Here is a 17,214-nt window from a genome sequence, read left to right as displayed (position 1 = left end):
CAGATTCACTGGGGGTGAGAACCTTTTATTTGCCACCCAAATATTTGGATTTTATCCCATAGACAACTGGAAACCACTACAATGATCCAGCAGCATATGGCATGATAAGCCTTATAGTCTAGAAAGACGACTCATTAGTAATGGAATGGGCATGATATAGTGGGTGGTACATCTGTACAGAGAAAGTTTAGGCAACAAGCACACAAGGAGAACCAGCTAGGAAATGGAAACAGTGATGTAGGCAGGAGACAATGACTTGCCCTGGTAGTAGCAAGTTTGAAAATCTATAGGCTACATACAGGTATACTTTTGTCATTTGCTGTCTTTATTCATTCATAACTGTGCTCAAGAACAAGGTGGAAAATTTCAGAATAGTCATGCCCAGCTCAGAAATAATAAGATCTTCAAGTTGTCAGTGTTAGTAGGGCAAAGCCTACTTGCACTGAAACCAGAATCATTCATTCTCACCTTAGCACTCCTTGGTTGTCACATGTCATTCTCCACTCTGCTTCCTTTGTTCCTCTTGTTAGAGCTGTTGTTGTTGACTGTTTCCGAGTCTAATGGCATAGCAAAAGAGAGAGCACAGCCCTGTTCCTTGCTCTCTTTGAGTGTAGTGTTTAACAGGTAGTTATGAGGTATGCTGGGAATTGAGACTGGAGGGAAGAGAAGGCAAGTAAGTCAAGCAGAAAGTCTCAAAAGAGTGGAGCTCAGAGTGATCCACAACCGGCTTCTTGAATTTCCTCTACACTCACCGGAAAACAGCAATGTTTTCAAGGATGCTTCAGTTCCATGAAGGTCTTGCAATCACAGTTGAAGTCAGTGTGGATTAAAGATGATGCTGTGGAAAACTTTGAAATCTCGAAAAATTTGACTACCCTTGTGAGAATAAAGTATAATTCCCACTTAATTGTTGGAGTAAACTTGGGTGATGTGTGAAGGAATATACTTACTTCAACTTTAGAAGTGTTAGGCTGCTGATGGTGCCTCCTAGCACTGGTTAAGTTGATTTAACTGATATTTGTTTTGTAATCATCTTAAGTAGTGCTAACTTTTTGTATCAGTGATAGGTATAAAGAAATAGGACAATGTAAAAACTTCATGAAAAATACTAGACAATTTGTTTTCAGCACTGGAGATCAAACCTGGGTACTCGGGGCTGGGAATATGGCCTAGTAGTAAAGTGCTTGCCTTGTATACATGAAGCCCTGGGTTCAATTCCCCAGCACCACATACATAAAATGGCCAGAAGTGGCACTGTGGCTCAAATGGCAGAGTGCTAGCCTTGAGCAAAAAGAAGCCAGGGACAGTGCTCAGGCCCTGAGTTCAAGCCCCAGGACTGGCAAAAAACAACAACAAAAACCCAACCAACCAAACAAATAAAGAACAAACCTGGGCACTCTACCACTGAGCTAAAGCCCAGCCCTATTACTAGTTCTTCAGTTGTGAGCTTCTCCTTGGAGGCTGAGAGGAAGAAATGTACCTTGTAGAGCCCTGGTAACACAAAATATCTTCACCTGTACCTGGTGCCAAGTGAATGAAAGGTGCTTGGCATTTACTGTATGAACAGCTACTGATGAAAGGAATAAGCAGGGGCTTGGAATGTGGCTTAGTGGTAGAGCACTTACCTAGCATTCATGAAGCCCTGGGTTCGATTTTTCAGCACCACATAAACAGAAAAAGCCAGAAGTGGCATTGTGGCTCAAGAGGTAGAGTGCTAGCCTTGAGCAAAAAGAAGCCAGTGCTTAACGGTTAGGATAGTGCTTAGGTCCTGATTCCCAAGTCCCAAGACTGGCAAAAAAAAAAGAAAGGAATAAGCAGGGATCCCTGAGAAGGATGATGGGAAATATGCCTGGGTGTAAAGAGGGATGGTATGGAGAAGCAGTTGGAGAGTTGGAAACTACATCTTGTGGTAAGTGATCCACTACTAAGTGGTTGTTGCCTAGAGAGGAATGCCCAGCGCTGCATTGGTGATTCTTCAAACCTTTGCCTTTTCATTCTTGTTAGATCTTCAAGTATGCCTTATTGTATTGATGTCTGTCAGTCTTGTGCTGAGTTGGGGTCTTAATGTGGTGGATAGAGAAAGACATAGCTCTCCTCAAAGTAAAGATAAAGTGAAAGGTACGATGTAATACCAAGCAAATTGCCAAGCAGAAGTATGGAACTTAGAGACAAATAAGGGCCTTGTCTTCTGTAAGTGAGAAGAGAACACTTTTAGTGGGAATACCTTCCTTCTATAGACAGTGAATGTGTGTGTGTGTGTGTGTGTGTGTGTGTGTGTGTATGATATTTACAGCTTTCCCAAGCTTGGCACTTTTAACCCATTTTAACATTTTAATTTAACATTTTAACCCATTTTCTTCTGGTAATCATACTTATCATCTCTGCTATGCACATAAAAGGTGGTGAGCCACCGTACAAGGTAGTGAGGAGCTCTGGAAGGGGATTGACCAGGCCATGTCCTAGTAGAGGTATGGAGGATGGATTGAAAGGGGGATGACCAGAGATGGGGAAGACATTTCAGAAGTAACTGGTAACATGGCTGAAAGATGGTGGTGGTAAAACAAATGTTTTATGTGATGTGATCATGAAAGAGTAGGTCAGACTGGTTTTCAGGATGACATTTATTGAAAAAGGGAGACCTTGTAGGCCATGTTCCTGGTGCCATGGAAAGAGGGAGGCACTGGTGGTGGGTTTAACTGTATTAGTGTATATGAAGTCACTTCCCTCCTAAGACGTAATACTTTATTGGAAAGGGCCCTTTGTGGACAAAGTCACCTCAAAGGGACCTTGGAGTCTCTGAGAAGCCAAGTGTTATTAAATGTTCTTGGTTTCATACTGGCATAGTTATTCTTGTCATTGGAAATGACACCCCAGTCTCCTACAGTGTCCTTCTATGACTCAGGTCTTTCCAGACTGCGGCCATCTTATGTTGGGGAATTAGATATATGGGAGGTGGATTTCTTAAAGAGCTGAGGGAGTTCCAAAAGAGAGGGAACTCAGATCCTACTTCCTCAACGAGAATTCTTTTTATGCTTTCTACCCTCCAGCCTATGAGTTCTCCTGTTTTTAAAATTAATTAATTAATTTATGTATACAGTATTTGGGATTGAACTCAGTGTCACTGCTTTGTGCTTGTTAGGGAAACGATCTGCCACTTTAGCAATACCCTACTAGTCCACAAGGCTAATATGTCAAGACCCTGGACCTGGAATCTTACTCATGAATGTTGACAGTCACATTGCAGGGGTTGCATGGCCCATTTCTGGTTCATCTCCCTTGGTTCACATTGCCAGTGTGCACATTTCCGGGCCTATAGAGCAAGCAGTTAAAAAGGTTGCTGATTGTGGGGGCCAAGACATAGCTTGGACACAGACACTTATGATCTAAGATGATGGCATTTGACATTCTTGATTTCATTCAAAACAATAGCAAGGTTTATTTGTAGTACTTGGCTTTCCTGAAGATTTGGAGAAGAAATAGATCAATTCAAACAACCTCAATTAGGATATTGTTTGCCACCTGCATAGCAGTTCTTAGTCAATGTATACCCATATGGGTCTTTCTCTGGCAGCTTTGACCAATTTTGGCCCACCTAAGAACAGTACATCAGCTTTTGTCTTTTCACCCTGCTCAGTGCTATGAAACGAGAACATCTCAAAGCCAGAGTTCCCCTTATTCTAATTTTGCATGTATGTGTAAGATTATATATACAATATATATACACATGTATGTGTATTTGTAAATATATGTGTGTGCATGTTTTTGTATATATATATAACATACATATTTATATTTATGTATACATATGCATACATCATCTCATTTTATATACTAAAAATATACTTATCTGGTATCATCTAGTCTAGTCTTCACCGAGGTTCACCTAAACTGGTGAATATGTTCAGTCAAACCAAAAAACACATTTTTTTTCATGTACTAAGAAGCTTTCAGGTTAGTAGTTGTGGGTGTAAATAGCATCTTTTCCCTATCTGCCTATCCTGCTTAATTAAATCCATAAGGCCAACTTTCTATCTCATTGCTGTTCCCTATGATGAACATCATAATGGTTAACACTGAATTTATAGTTTTCCAAGCAGCAACCAAACAATATTTGGTTTACATTCTCCATTTTTTGAGATTCAAAGAAAATAAAGGACTCAGCCAGTTGCTAAGTGTCAGCACTGTTCTTCATCACCAAAACATTTTCTAACTTGCATTTTCTGAGCTCCAGTTATATAGTGGGCACTGTCCTAATCACTGAAGATACAATTGTTAGTAGACAATCCATGGTACTTGCCCTAAGGAGAATGTATATTCCCAATAGAAAAAAAAACCCACACAAACTAATAGCAAAACCCTATCAGATGCTGATTATAGGTAACGAAATAAAGCCAACATTGTGCTTGATAGACAGCTTGTCTGGGTGGGATGGAGTGTCAGAGGCTGGGAGGACTTCAGGTTGAGTGATCCGAGAAGGCTTATGTGAATGTACTTGTCAGGATCCAGCCTCATGAATGTAAGGAATAGGATTTATCCCAGAGTGACTAGAGCTGAGAGAATGGGACGCTAAAGATGGAAGGGCTTGAGTGTTAAGAGTGATAAAGACTTCTTCAAGTTTTTAAACTGGGAGTCATGTGATCAGACTGAGATTTTTACAGGAGCAGGCGCTGTGAATTAGTTTACATTCTTCCCACAGTGAACAGGACACTGAAAGGAGGCACTAGTTAAATATTGACTAGTAAAGGTATTAGTGAGCCAGAAAGTGAATGAATATAAGACTATGTCACAATTCACTATGTCATAGCATAGTGCTTTAGTTGCTAACTTTCATAATTGAAGATTAATGACTTTTTTCCCTCTTCTGAAAAAAATGTAGTTTCCTGGATTGAAGATTATTTAAGCAAAAAAAATTTCAGTGGTTATTTTCACACATAAGTATATATCATACAGTTATTGGAAATTTAGGAAAAAGCAGTCTTTAGTCCTGATAATTTTATGTTAACATATTTACATCAGAATTTGAAAAGTTAATGACCTTTCTTTAAAATATTTCTGGGCCAGGAATGTGGCTTAGTGGTAGAGTGCTGGCGTTAGCATGCATGAAGCCCTGGGTTCGATTCCTCAGCACCACATAAACAGAAAAATCTAGAAGTGATGCTGTGGCTCAAGTGGTAGAGTGCTATCCTTGAGCAAAAGAAGCTCAGGGACAGTGCCCAGGCTCTGAATTCAAGACCCAGGACTGACTAAATAAATAAACAAATAAATAAAACATATCTGAAGTGTAAACTTTACAAGTCTAGGATACTCTGATGCAAGGAGAAAGAGGCTTTTCCTTAATATCAGCAAATTAAAATGCATAAATGTGCAAATTTTACTAGTTAAAATATCTGAAGCCAAAGTACAGCTAGATTATACACAATAAGAACAGTTTGTCAGCATTCTACTTATGTAGCCCAGTATTCAGATTAAAATCATAATGGCATACTCCTAGGAAAGTAGAGTAATGTAACGGAAAAAGTTCCAAAGGAAATATACTAACCTTACACTGTTGAAGAACATCCAACATCTGAATCGAAATAAGAACATTCTTTGGACTCTATAAAAAAAATTACAGGCTTCATTTTTGTGGATTGAAATGTTTGGATAGCTTGATAAAGAGATTATATAATTCCCTTATAGGGATATTTATTTAGTACTGTTTTTATTGTATAACTGTAACTGATGACAAATTTTTCTTTGATAATAGGAAACAAAATGACAGTTCTCTCCCTTCATAGACAAAGTTAGGAGACCTTGACTTCCCAGAAATCTGTAGGAAATGCTCTTTTCTTTCTTTTTTTTTTTTTGTGGGGTGGGGGCATGGAACAGTCCTGGGTCTTGAGCTTCTTTTGCTGAAGGCTAGCACCCTACCACTTGAGCCACAGCACAACTTCCAGCCTTTTTTGTTTATGTGGTACTGAGGATCGAACCTGGAGCTTCGTGTGTGTTAGGCAAGCACTGTACCACAAAAGCCACATTCCCAGCACTGCCCTTTTCATTGTTATGTATACTTTCAAGACTGAGCATGTTTCTGACAGACCTAGGTGCTCCCTGTGATGGAACAAGCCAGCCTAGACCCTAGGAATACTGTTCACACTCCTTATTGAAATGTCTGACTGCCAAAAGTTAGGTATTTTTACAAAGGAAAGGTAAAGACCAAATGTAAGTACATGTATATAACTGAGAATTCCTCATGCTGTTAGTTGTGTGTGTATTTGTACATATACAAAATATATTACATTTTTCCTTTCAATGTGGGAGTATTCCATGCAAGCATTTCCACATTCTGGCCTTAACAAAAAAAATTTACAATCTTGAAAAAAGTGATCTTTAATAAACTATCATGGCAATGCGATTTCAAATTTATTAAAAAAAATACTTTTAGTTCCAAACTCATTCTCCTACATACACTGTTGGTCCTATTTAAGTTTCTACTTCCTATTCAAGTTTTTCTTTGCCCTTTTTCTAGAATATAAGTTTAAATGTGGCTCATTCAATGAATTTGTCATGTAAAACATTTCACATGTTTTATCATGTCAAACATTCTTGCAAGATTTTTTGAGAGCTGAGTGAAAATTGTTTTTTACAAAATGCTAACCTCATGTTTTATATTTTAAAAAATACTGGAAATGTTATCCTGGAGGGCTTCACTTTAGGTAACTCTACTGACCCCTGAGCTTTCTCTATTAGTTGGGTGTTCTATAGCAGGCTCCTTAAATCTGTGCTGGGAGAAATCTCAAACACTTTGCTGGGCCCCCCTTGCAGATGAAATAGAATGATTCCATACGTGAACTCTTAAGGCAGTGTGAGCTGCAGGTCCTACAGAGCTTTTAAAATTGGGTGGGACTATGTAAATATGAGATATTTTTACGTTGTCTTCCTGCTTATATTTTGCACCTTGTGAAGAGTATTGTTTGAGACTTGGCTAGGCATGGGACTTCAAGGCTTAGCACACCAAATCTTGCAAAGCAGAAGTAGATTTTGGTCCACATATTTCTATAGGTCCGATTATTTAAGTGTGAGACATTTAGCTTTAATCATATTTTTGTGTCATAAATTTGCCCATCCTTCAGGGTTTTTGTTGGTGTTTGTTGTTTTCTATCTTCAAGAACACATACTCTTAGGTTTGGTTTAAATACTAAAAAAACAACAGGAGTTTGGAAGCTTATTGGGCTCTTAGCCTGGGTGAATTCTTTTTTTTTGTGGGGGGGGGGTTCTTTTTTTTTCATTTGTTTATTGTCTACGTGCTGTACAGAGGGATTAAGTTTCATACATAAGGCAGTGCATACTTTTCTTATTGAACTTGTTACCTCTTTCCTTTTAAAGTGCGTTATCTGAAAGGAAAATAATTTGCTTTCACTTCAAGACATGCACTTTTCAAGACATGTATATGAAAACATTGAATTACTAATTGAAAAAAAATAGTAAGGCCATGGATTACATTTTTAAAACTTGATTAAAATCTAAGAAATATAAAAATTAATTTTAAGAGCTGCAAATTAAAAAAATATGAACCAAAGCAAAGCTGATAAGGTTCTAAATATACCCATCTTCCCACATTTTACCTTTGAAGTTGAAATACCCATTGTACAAAAGCATCCCTGACTGTTTTACTCCACTTAACAACATGTAAACTGAAGTTCTGATATTCCTTCCAGAAACAGGGTAAAAGATGCAATGCTCACTCAATAACTACTTTCCTTATACTTCTGAAAACTCTGAAACCTTTGCACATGTCAAGAGCATGAATATTTACGTGAATGGAAGCAAGTATTCTGAATAAACAAACTGACTCCATAAATATAGTGTAAATCTCTTCCTAACTGAATATTGACATAGATACATATCTATGTATGTCATGACACTTACAAATTCTAAAGTTTCAATTTCCACATTCCACTTATGAAAAGGAGAGAAACTATTGTTTTAATTTGAAAAATTTTTTTGGGGGGGATATTTTAACTGTGTTTTACCTTGACCAGACACTTAAGAGTTCCTTAACTCAAAATATTTGACATCCAGAATATTATTTTCTCCTCATTCTCTTCATGACTCCTCTCCATTGAAGAAGTCACAATGCAGAAAACTGTTCCTAGTTTATAGGTGAGAACTGTTAGAATAATTTATTCCTTTTCAAGCATCAGACTGTTTTATTTTTTGTATTATTGATTTTTTATGTTTTTCATAGAACGTGGCAAAGATGTATATAATAATCATCAAGGGTAGTGATTTTCTGACAACAATTATTAGGAAAACAAGTATAGAAAGCACAGGAACATTTTGAGAAATGGGTTTTATTATATTTCATAGGCACCACTCACTTTACTTTGGATGGGTTTTAATAGTTTGAATCAAAATAAAATAATGATACATATGAATTAGTATTGATAAGCAAACAGTTGAAAACACCAGGCCCCAAGCCCTTCATTTTGGTTGTAGCTCTTGGTGTAGATGCTATGGTGTGAGGGCTGCTTTCTCTCATTGGCTGGTTGTCACTCAGGCTGGGTTGTCATGTGACTGCCTGTCTGTGCCTGCTGTACAGGTGAGCGGATGTTCTGCACAGCAAGTGTAGACAGGCAGACACATGACAACTCTGTCCAGCCAGGCCCTTGGGTCCTTCAGGTTTCCTTTGCTCATGGACAGACACAATCAGCCTGTTTTCCAGATTTGGTGATTTGGGAGGGGAAGAGGAAAGGGAGAAAAACACACAATAGATTTAAACATTCAAACATTATAGAACTAAAAACAAGTTAGACTTTTGACTTTATTCAAAAAGTACACTTATACATTTGTTCCAAATGTGCTAACATGGAAAACTGACAAAAGAGAATACTCACATTAAGATTTTAAGGGAAAAAAGTTTAAACACAAGGTTTATTTTTAATTCCAGTTCCTGTTATTACTAGCCCACATACAGTCAGAGTTCAGACTAATTAAACCAGATAGCTTTCCTCTTCCCCCAAACTATGCATATTTTAATACTGGCATTCAAGATAAAGATGATAGTTTTGCATGTTTTCTTGTAGTCAGTAAGTACCCTCAGCATGCCCATAGAGGAAGATAATATCATTTACATGTTAACAACAGCCATTTTTAAACTAATTCATGAGTTTAATGTATTTGGTAACACTATAAGTGGACTTTGGTATTTGATGCTTTGATAATGGAATTTTTGCAAGGAAATGTATTTGTTTTTTTAGCCAATACATTTTTGAACAACAGGAATTTATTTAAAATTTTCATCTTCTTTTGAAATGAAAAGTTTCTAAGTATGGATATGAGAATCAAATAAAAGGCACTGAGCTTTATGTCTCTCTTAATTAACTAGAGGGCCATGCCATCAATCTAAGGTAGAATCCAAGAAGCTCTTATCTATGGTGATGGTCAGGCTATATTTTGGACATTGTTAGTGAAATATAGTTACAAAGTAGTCCTCTATACACAGGGAATGAAAGTTCATTTCACACTCCCAAATTCAAAACCTTATGACTTATAGAGGCTAGAATATATAGATATAAAATATAACCCTGGTGAGTTAAGACTTTTTGGCTCTTTTAATATCAAGGAGCAGTTCACACTGTAGAGGTATTTAATAGTTTCCATTCCCTTTTAAAATCCAGACTATCCAGAATTGCAATTCTAAGAAGTGGGATTTCTTTAAAATCTACCAAAATACACAATATTATCCAATGAAAATATTTAGGAGTATTTTAAAGGAACTTTAAATAAAATAAGTCCTTTGTTATTTACCTTTAATTGTGAAATTTGAAGAAAAATAGCAAATAAAAATTTCATAAGGAGAATAATAGGCTTAGAGACAGGGAAAATAGCATTGGACTACACATATGAAGTCTTATGAAGTTATTGTGTAAAAAATTTAAACAAAGAATTGATCCATGCAATTTTCTGGGTTTATTTAATTACAAGATAATAAATAATCTGTTCTGAACATCACTTCAGAGTAAAAGACCTTTTTCCCCTCAGGAGAATCAAAACCTTCAATAAACTTGGCTACTAATTAAATAATTACAAGGATAGAGGGTATAAAATACTTGAAGTACTACATTGTTGGTACTACACTCATTCCAGCAGAAAATATTATGGAATGACTCACATGGATACACTATTAGAAATGAACAAGTACTATATAGCTTGTATAGTTTTCCCTCTCCCCATAAATAATTTGATCCAGTTTATTACTCTGTTCAATTAAAGGAATGATGCATGCAACCTGAAAAAATAAAAAGAAATGTTTGTGAGTTCATATATTGCCCTTTAATATAAAACAAAGTATCCAAAATATTTTGAGCCTGAAAAACACTAAGCTTTTTTTTTTTTTTTTTTTTTTTTAGTGGAGAAAAAGTCTTGCTGAAAAATGGGGGCGGAGGGAAGCATATTCAACTCTTAAAATTTTGGACAGTTTATAATTCTTATTTTAAAAATATAGTTACAATAAATAGTTATGTTGAATTGGTCTTTTTCTTGTTAAGAAATAAGAAGAGACTAAGGATATAAATCGAGATTAGTTTTCTTATCTCTCAAACTATAAGGTGAATAATATTTTATTATCATTTAAAACTTGAGTCAAAGTACATATGAAAGAGCTATTGCATTTTTATAATACTATATTTTAACATCCACATACCTTTTTTCATTTTTATCTTTTATTCCTTCAAAATGAAATGCAAGAAAAGAATTATCCTCTAAATCTCTTGTAAATTGAACTTAGCCAACTCCAAAAACTGAGTATGACAGTAATTCAGAAAATTCAAAATGAAGATTTAATAGTCTCCCTTCATTTACTTCATTATCCCTGTTTATTAAAAATGATTTAAAAACTGTTAATAAGATGAGTTGTTTATATCTATATAACTTTCAGGATAAGAAAGCAAAAAGAGATTTAAAGGAAGAAAGTTTCAGTCTTAGGAATTTCCTGTCTCAGGTTAGAGCCTGACCTAGTTATTTTAAGCTGGGATTTCTAGGTTATAGATAGACCCATGGTTATTATTGGGTTGTTTGGGCTATTCCCCTTAGAACAGTGTAAAATTTATTTTAAAGAGCAAATCCTTTCTAGATAAGAGTTTTAGCTTCGATGGAGATGGATATTTATGGACGGGGGACTTATTAAACTTTACCAAATACTTTCTTTTTAGGTTCTACAACAACTTAAGGCTTCCACAAAAGAAAAAAAAAGAAGGAAAGAGAGAAGTTGGTTTTTTTTTTTCCAATTAGGATTTTTATGCCTAAACACTTTCCCACAAAGAGAAACACTTGGGTGGTCTGTAGGCTAGAGGTGAGGGGGAGGTGGAAGATAGTATATTTTGGTTTTTGAAAAACATAAACATATTATCTGGGCCAAAAGCTTAGGAAAGATAGTTGTAAAATTATTGACTCATTATAGGAAATCTATCAGTGTGAAACTTAGTCCCATCATAAACAAACTTTCTTTGAGTTTCAGTTCTATGGCTTAAAAACAATAGATTTGTTTAATTTAAATGGGCTGTTTTGTATTCATCTTCTTCCAGTTACAGAATGATGGTGTTGAAAGCGAAGGCTCTGAATTTTCTTTCTCTTAGACGGCTGAAAACATGCTTTTAACCCAGTGCCTAGTCTAATTTACCCATCATCCACAAGAAAAATAAGTATGAAATCTCCATGAAATGCAATTTGGATACAAACAGCAAACAGCTTTCTCTTTATGACCCCATAACAGTGTTTTAATTTTAATACTTACACCTATCATTATACCCAGAGGCAATTTTAGTTGAAGATCTTCACTTGGGCTACTTTCTTCTGGAATTAATTCCATGATTCCTAAAATATTTGTGTGTCACCTTATCAAGTAATAACAAAATAAAATTAAGCATTATTCTAATTACCCCAGATGTAGACATTGCATTTTTATAATTATTTATGTATCCTTGTGTGTACCCAGCACAGAGACTACTATTGCACTTTCATTCAGCAGAGGTTCATAAATCCTTTAACTCTGATTTTTAATTTCGTTCCTGTACCTTAAAGTTAAGAATACTTCCTGTCTCTGTGTTTAAAGTTTGTCTCGAAGATGGGTTTTTAGATCTCCATGGAACATGTTATAACGAATTCTTGGTTACCTCTTGGTGGGGTATATTTTTGTATTTCTACTCCTGGACTCACGCCAATGACACTTTTATGTACTGTTCATCTCCTGAGTAAAACTCATCCCTTGAGAAGGAAATGGGTACAAGACAATAGGGGTGAGTTCCTTTTAAACAAAAATGACATTTAATAGGAAGTAAATTAAATACATATCAAATGAAAGAACGTTATGAATTTCAGTCATTTCAAGAAAAAATACACAAATTTTGACACACATTGCCAAAGTACTTTGTAGCTACCCATATTCTTTAGTAAGAGTATCAGTGAGTTAAAAATACATTTCTTTAAAAAAAATAAGCTGCTATTAATTAGAATTTAAAAATTTTTTTCTATGTAAAAGAAACTATAGATTAAAAATCAATTAGTATTAAACTCAGAAATTAAGAGGATGAATTTGCTATATTGTTTTGGTGAAAAAAGCTTCATGTCTCCTTGGCATTTATAGTTTAGCTGAGTGGCTTTTAGATAAAACATAAATAGTAAGGAGACATTCAGGGAAGCCATTTGTAATAAAATCGTGCTAGCTTAGACTACTGGAAAATGTACAACTTAGAAAAGAATTTGAAAAGTATTTAAATAAGACAAAGGCGCCAACGCTCCTTTTCCACAAAAGCCTATAAGCAGAGTGGATGTTTTCATTATACAGAATTGTTTTGGGGTAGACATTAGTGGTGAGAGAGCTAGAAGTGAAGCAGTAACTTTTTTTTTTCCCCAAAACTTTCTTTAAGAGACCCACCTCTGAAGCTCAGTACAGATCACATTGTAACCTAGACTTGTGTATTATTTTCTCTATCAGAATTTCATTCAGCTTAAGGGCTTTCTTCTCTCCTCCTTCCTCCCCCCCTTCCCACCGGCCTTCACCTCCAGGAAAGCTGGAAACTGACCAAAGAAAACTCTTGCATTAGTTTACAAATTCCTTTTTTATCAGTGGGTTTTTAGACAAAGTACCTTAACATCTTAAATGCTAGAGAAGAAAAAAGCCTTGTAAAATGGAAAAGAAGACTCAGCTGATCAATTATCAATCACTCTTGAATTTTAAAAATTTAAATTAAAATGAGTAGAGAGGTATCTACATGTCGCAATATCTAAAGATAGAGGTTTCTCTTCCCTGATTTCTGCAGTTGCCAAGTTGTGGGTTGGTGTTCATCTCCAGGCAAAGTCCCATTTGCATTGTCTGGAGGGTAAAACTCGGCAAGCTCTTCTTTGTTAAGCACTATTATTCCTGGTATTTATGCCGCATAAGTAAATATCTTGAAAAGTTCTATTCATATGGAATTTTGAAAGTAGCAGTTATTCTTTAGGACAAAATGCGCAGTCATTAGAAATTACACACATAGTGCTCATTCACACAAGTGCTTAGTCATTTGAATTATTACTTTCAACAGATCAAAAACCAGTCTCATTTAGGATTCTCAAGTGTCCGGAGTGGGTTTTGTTTTTGTTTTTTGTTGTCTTTTTTTTTTTTTTACGTACTCCATTCTGAAGTGGGGAGACCTATTAGAGAGTACTTGAATGATCATATCAGCCTTTACAAATCAAAAACTCATTAGTAAATCACAGCCAGAGCTCTTTGACAATTACATACATGGGTAAGCATCACACATAAAGCTCTGTTTCTCTCACATGTTCATGCAAATCCCATGCTCCCTACCAGTTCCCGGGGTCAGGGACTAGGTGGGCAGTCACCAAGGCCTTACCCGCCCGTCTTCCCTTGAGCCGTCCTTTCTCAGCGGTGACCTCGAGAGTTTCTTGGTCCCTAGTGGGCAAAACCTGTGAAGAAAAACACTGGATATGAGATTCAACAAAGGAGCAAACAAATATATTCTCCCAGGAAACAGCAAATCTTGTCCCCAGCAGTCCATGGCGTTGCTATCCCATGCCCAGTCTAACCAATGTGCAGACTACTGTACAACGGCATTGTCCTGAACAGGTAGTCTGAACACTGGGGCGACGGAGCAGGATCTCCAGAAGCTTCCATCGAAGTCCTGAAACTCCTCTCCTGGTCCTGGGGAAGAGCCTGCCTTCCTCTGCATCCAGGTTGAACCGGCTTCCCCCCTGAATTCTTCTGCACCGACTGAGCCACACACTCAAGGCTGTGATTTCCCGTCTTGACGTGGCACATTTGCTGCAGACTAGGGATCTGGCAATGAATTTAGGACCAGGAAAAGGGGGAGGGCTGGGCTGGAGAGTCCATATATGGGATGATGTCACCCTGGGGAGGTCGGGGTATGCGCTGTGCCGCTGGAGAGACCGCTGGAATCGCCTGCTCTCAGACATGGGTCTGTGCATAAAATGGTACCAGATGTTTTCGTGTAATGTTAAGCAGTCATTTCATCTTCAGGCCAGATTTTTTTCCTCAACTGGGCAGGAAGTGGGCCCCAGTATGGAAAAGCTGTAAAAAAAAAAAAAAAAAAAAAGTCAAGATGTACAGTTCTGCTGTGGCCAACCGAAAGTGAGTTAAGACAAGTACAAATTTGCTGTCCCATCCAGGCTAGAGAAGTCATTTGAAGATAGAGAGTAGATAAAACAGTGAACAAAAAGTACAACCCTGGAAGGCTGAGTGCATTTGGATACCCCCCTTTTTTTTTTCATCCCAAAGCTTTCCTGTGGTACTTTATTTTCTGGTATTTCACTAGTCAAAAAGCAGATAAGCTGTTTTTATTTCCTCTCCTCAGCCCCCCCCCCCTTTTCTCTCTTGCCCTCCTCCTCCTTTGCTGGATCTTTCAGCGGCTTGCAGGCTACTCTAGACTTGAGCAGTAATTATAGCAACTTCCTGAAAGTGAAGCCTCCATGAAAAGTCTGGAGAAATGTTCTTTGTCATGGCCTCTGCATGAGTAATTAGTTCCACATGTGGCCTTCCTCCTTTCCCTTAGCTATTTTGGCTGGCTTTCTGAGAACTGTGCCTATATCTTTACCTAAAGAAACTTCTAAGTGTTCATTTACAGCACCCACAAAGCAGGGGCCGACTCTGGTCTCCTAACAAATCCCTTCTGCTTGATCTAGGATGTTAGGTATATAGTATTGTTTGTTGCGGATAACTCCTCATTCTGTTTTAATTCTTTCGTTTTTATTTGCAGGACATTTTGCTGCTTAGTTTTATCTCTGGTTAAGTAAGTCTGTTGAAATTTCCCAGTACTGCTTGACCAAAGGTTATAAGATACCAGCACACAGCATCTATTCTCTTCCCCTGTTAAGTACACTGTTGAATATCCTGAATAGAAATTGCTCTGAAATAGAAATTGCTTTTCCTCCATAGGATTTGCATTGATATTGAGAGTTGTCTAAATAAAAAAGCTATCAATTTGTCTTCTTGAGATAATAATGTGGGAAATTTTAGGTAGCTTGCAAATTTAACTAACCAAATAAAGAAACTTAGTATTGTTTGAAGAATTATAGCCAAAGCAATTCATTTTGGCTAGCTTTCTGCAATAATTTTTATCAGCTAAAAAAGACATCTTGTTTTTATACGTTAGATTGCAGTTTTCAAAACGTTTCATATGAGAACTACCTTAAAAGTACTCTACTCACTTTTCATTCCTTAAATGAACGTAACACTGAGAATTCAAAAGTGATTACAAGACTAGGTTACCTGGTGAGGAAGGTTAAAGAAGACAGAAATGAGTTATTTAGAAGTGTATGGTGGAATAGAGATTAGCACTATTAACTAGGTATGTACCTCACACAGAGATTTAAATCACCAATGAGAATCAATGGAATGACTTTCTATCACTGTCTTTGTGTTTCCCTACTGGTATCTTTAGGCCAGTTCCATAGTGCTTGGGCAAGTCCAATATGACTCACCTTCCTTTTTCCCAGACACTGCTTGCATGTTACTGGAAATAATGTAAGTGTGACTAAATACAACTTATTAGTCTCATTACATGTGGAATCCAGCTCCAACCTTCTTAAAATAACTGGATGTTTGCTCACATTAAATCATCATTGAGGAGCCATGAGGCAATGAGACAATGGTCCTCTAGGAATCCAGCATTCCAGGTGTAAGTCTGTTTCTGCTATGAATAGTGAAAGCCTTTCTTCAGCTCACTTCTGTTTATATTGATGGAAAAAATTTTGTTAAGGCAAAGGATATGTGGTTCTGATGAGACTATTCCATGATTTCCTCTCACCTCACACATTTATACCCTCCCAAGTAGTTCTGTCTATGCACGAAAGAGATTTTTTTTTTATAATGTTTTAACTAGAGGATTTAAATCTTTACTCCTCTTTGGCTTCCTTTTAGTATATATGCCCACCTCCTTGGGCTTTCAGTTGACAAAATTATGTTTTCTTTCTTCCAAGTAGTTCAGGAAGTAAGGAATTTATTTTTTTTCTTGCTACTCATGTGATATTCCCAATTCCAAGAACTAGGTACACAAACTGAAAAAAGAGCTGAGTCCTGCCTTCCCTTACTATAGGCACGTTAGTTAGTAAGCAAGTTCAGTCCGAGGAGCCAGTCATGCAATGGAGAGTCCTTGGCATTGATTTGGAACCATGTCCTTAGAGTTAGCTGATGAATCTTGAAATGTATTGGGGCCTTGGCAAAGTCAGACATGACAAAGACTTGACTTTGAGGAACTAAAGTTATTTGACTTGTTCAGCTCAAAAGCTATGGATCAAAGTGACTGTGAATCAATGAATCATTTTGGATAGTTATGAAGCTTTGCTCTATTTTAAAATGCTATGGAAAGGAGACAGTATTTCTGTTGGTTCTCAATTCCCCAGCTAGGCAAACGTTTATGACTTTAGAAATTTTCATATTGAAACAGGACTGAGGTTTGCTTTCGTGTCCTGTAAAAGGAGCAGGATTATGAATGTTTGAAAATTATTTTGTAATACCCAGATATACATACCACAGGTAGTATTTATGGAGCCTTAATGTGATTTTGTTACAAAGTGAGTACACAGATTAGTACAAGATTAATTCCAATAACAGGGACCTAAATTTAATCATTGGCTATTTCAAGTTCTTCACTCTTTCTCCTTTGCTAAATTATGTGATTCCTTTTAACTACTTTCTCAACAGTCATTTTATAGCCT

General features: G+C 36.7%; 1 protein-coding gene and 1 long non-coding RNA gene across 11 annotated transcripts in view; one reads left to right on the top strand and one right to left on the bottom strand.

Annotated features, from left to right (window-relative positions):
* Window positions 1-17,214, top strand: part of Dnm3 (dynamin 3) — a 492,945-nt gene that overhangs the window by 247,957 nt on the left and 227,774 nt on the right. The gene's annotated exons all lie outside the window — the stretch shown is intronic.
* LOC125360263 lies at window positions 8,315-17,210 on the bottom strand. The gene is made up of 2 exons (XR_007212670.1): window positions 13,875-17,210; window positions 8,315-12,243 (listed from the first exon to the last, which is right to left on the bottom strand). It is a non-coding gene; the product is annotated as an uncharacterized LOC125360263 (long non-coding RNA).

This window comes from Perognathus longimembris, chromosome 11, assembly GCF_023159225.1.
Source record: "Perognathus longimembris pacificus isolate PPM17 chromosome 11, ASM2315922v1, whole genome shotgun sequence".
Taxonomy (NCBI): domain Eukaryota; kingdom Metazoa; phylum Chordata; class Mammalia; order Rodentia; family Heteromyidae; genus Perognathus; species Perognathus longimembris.
Note: the sequence above shows the minus strand (reverse complement) of the source record. Positions and strands in the feature narration are given on the sequence as shown.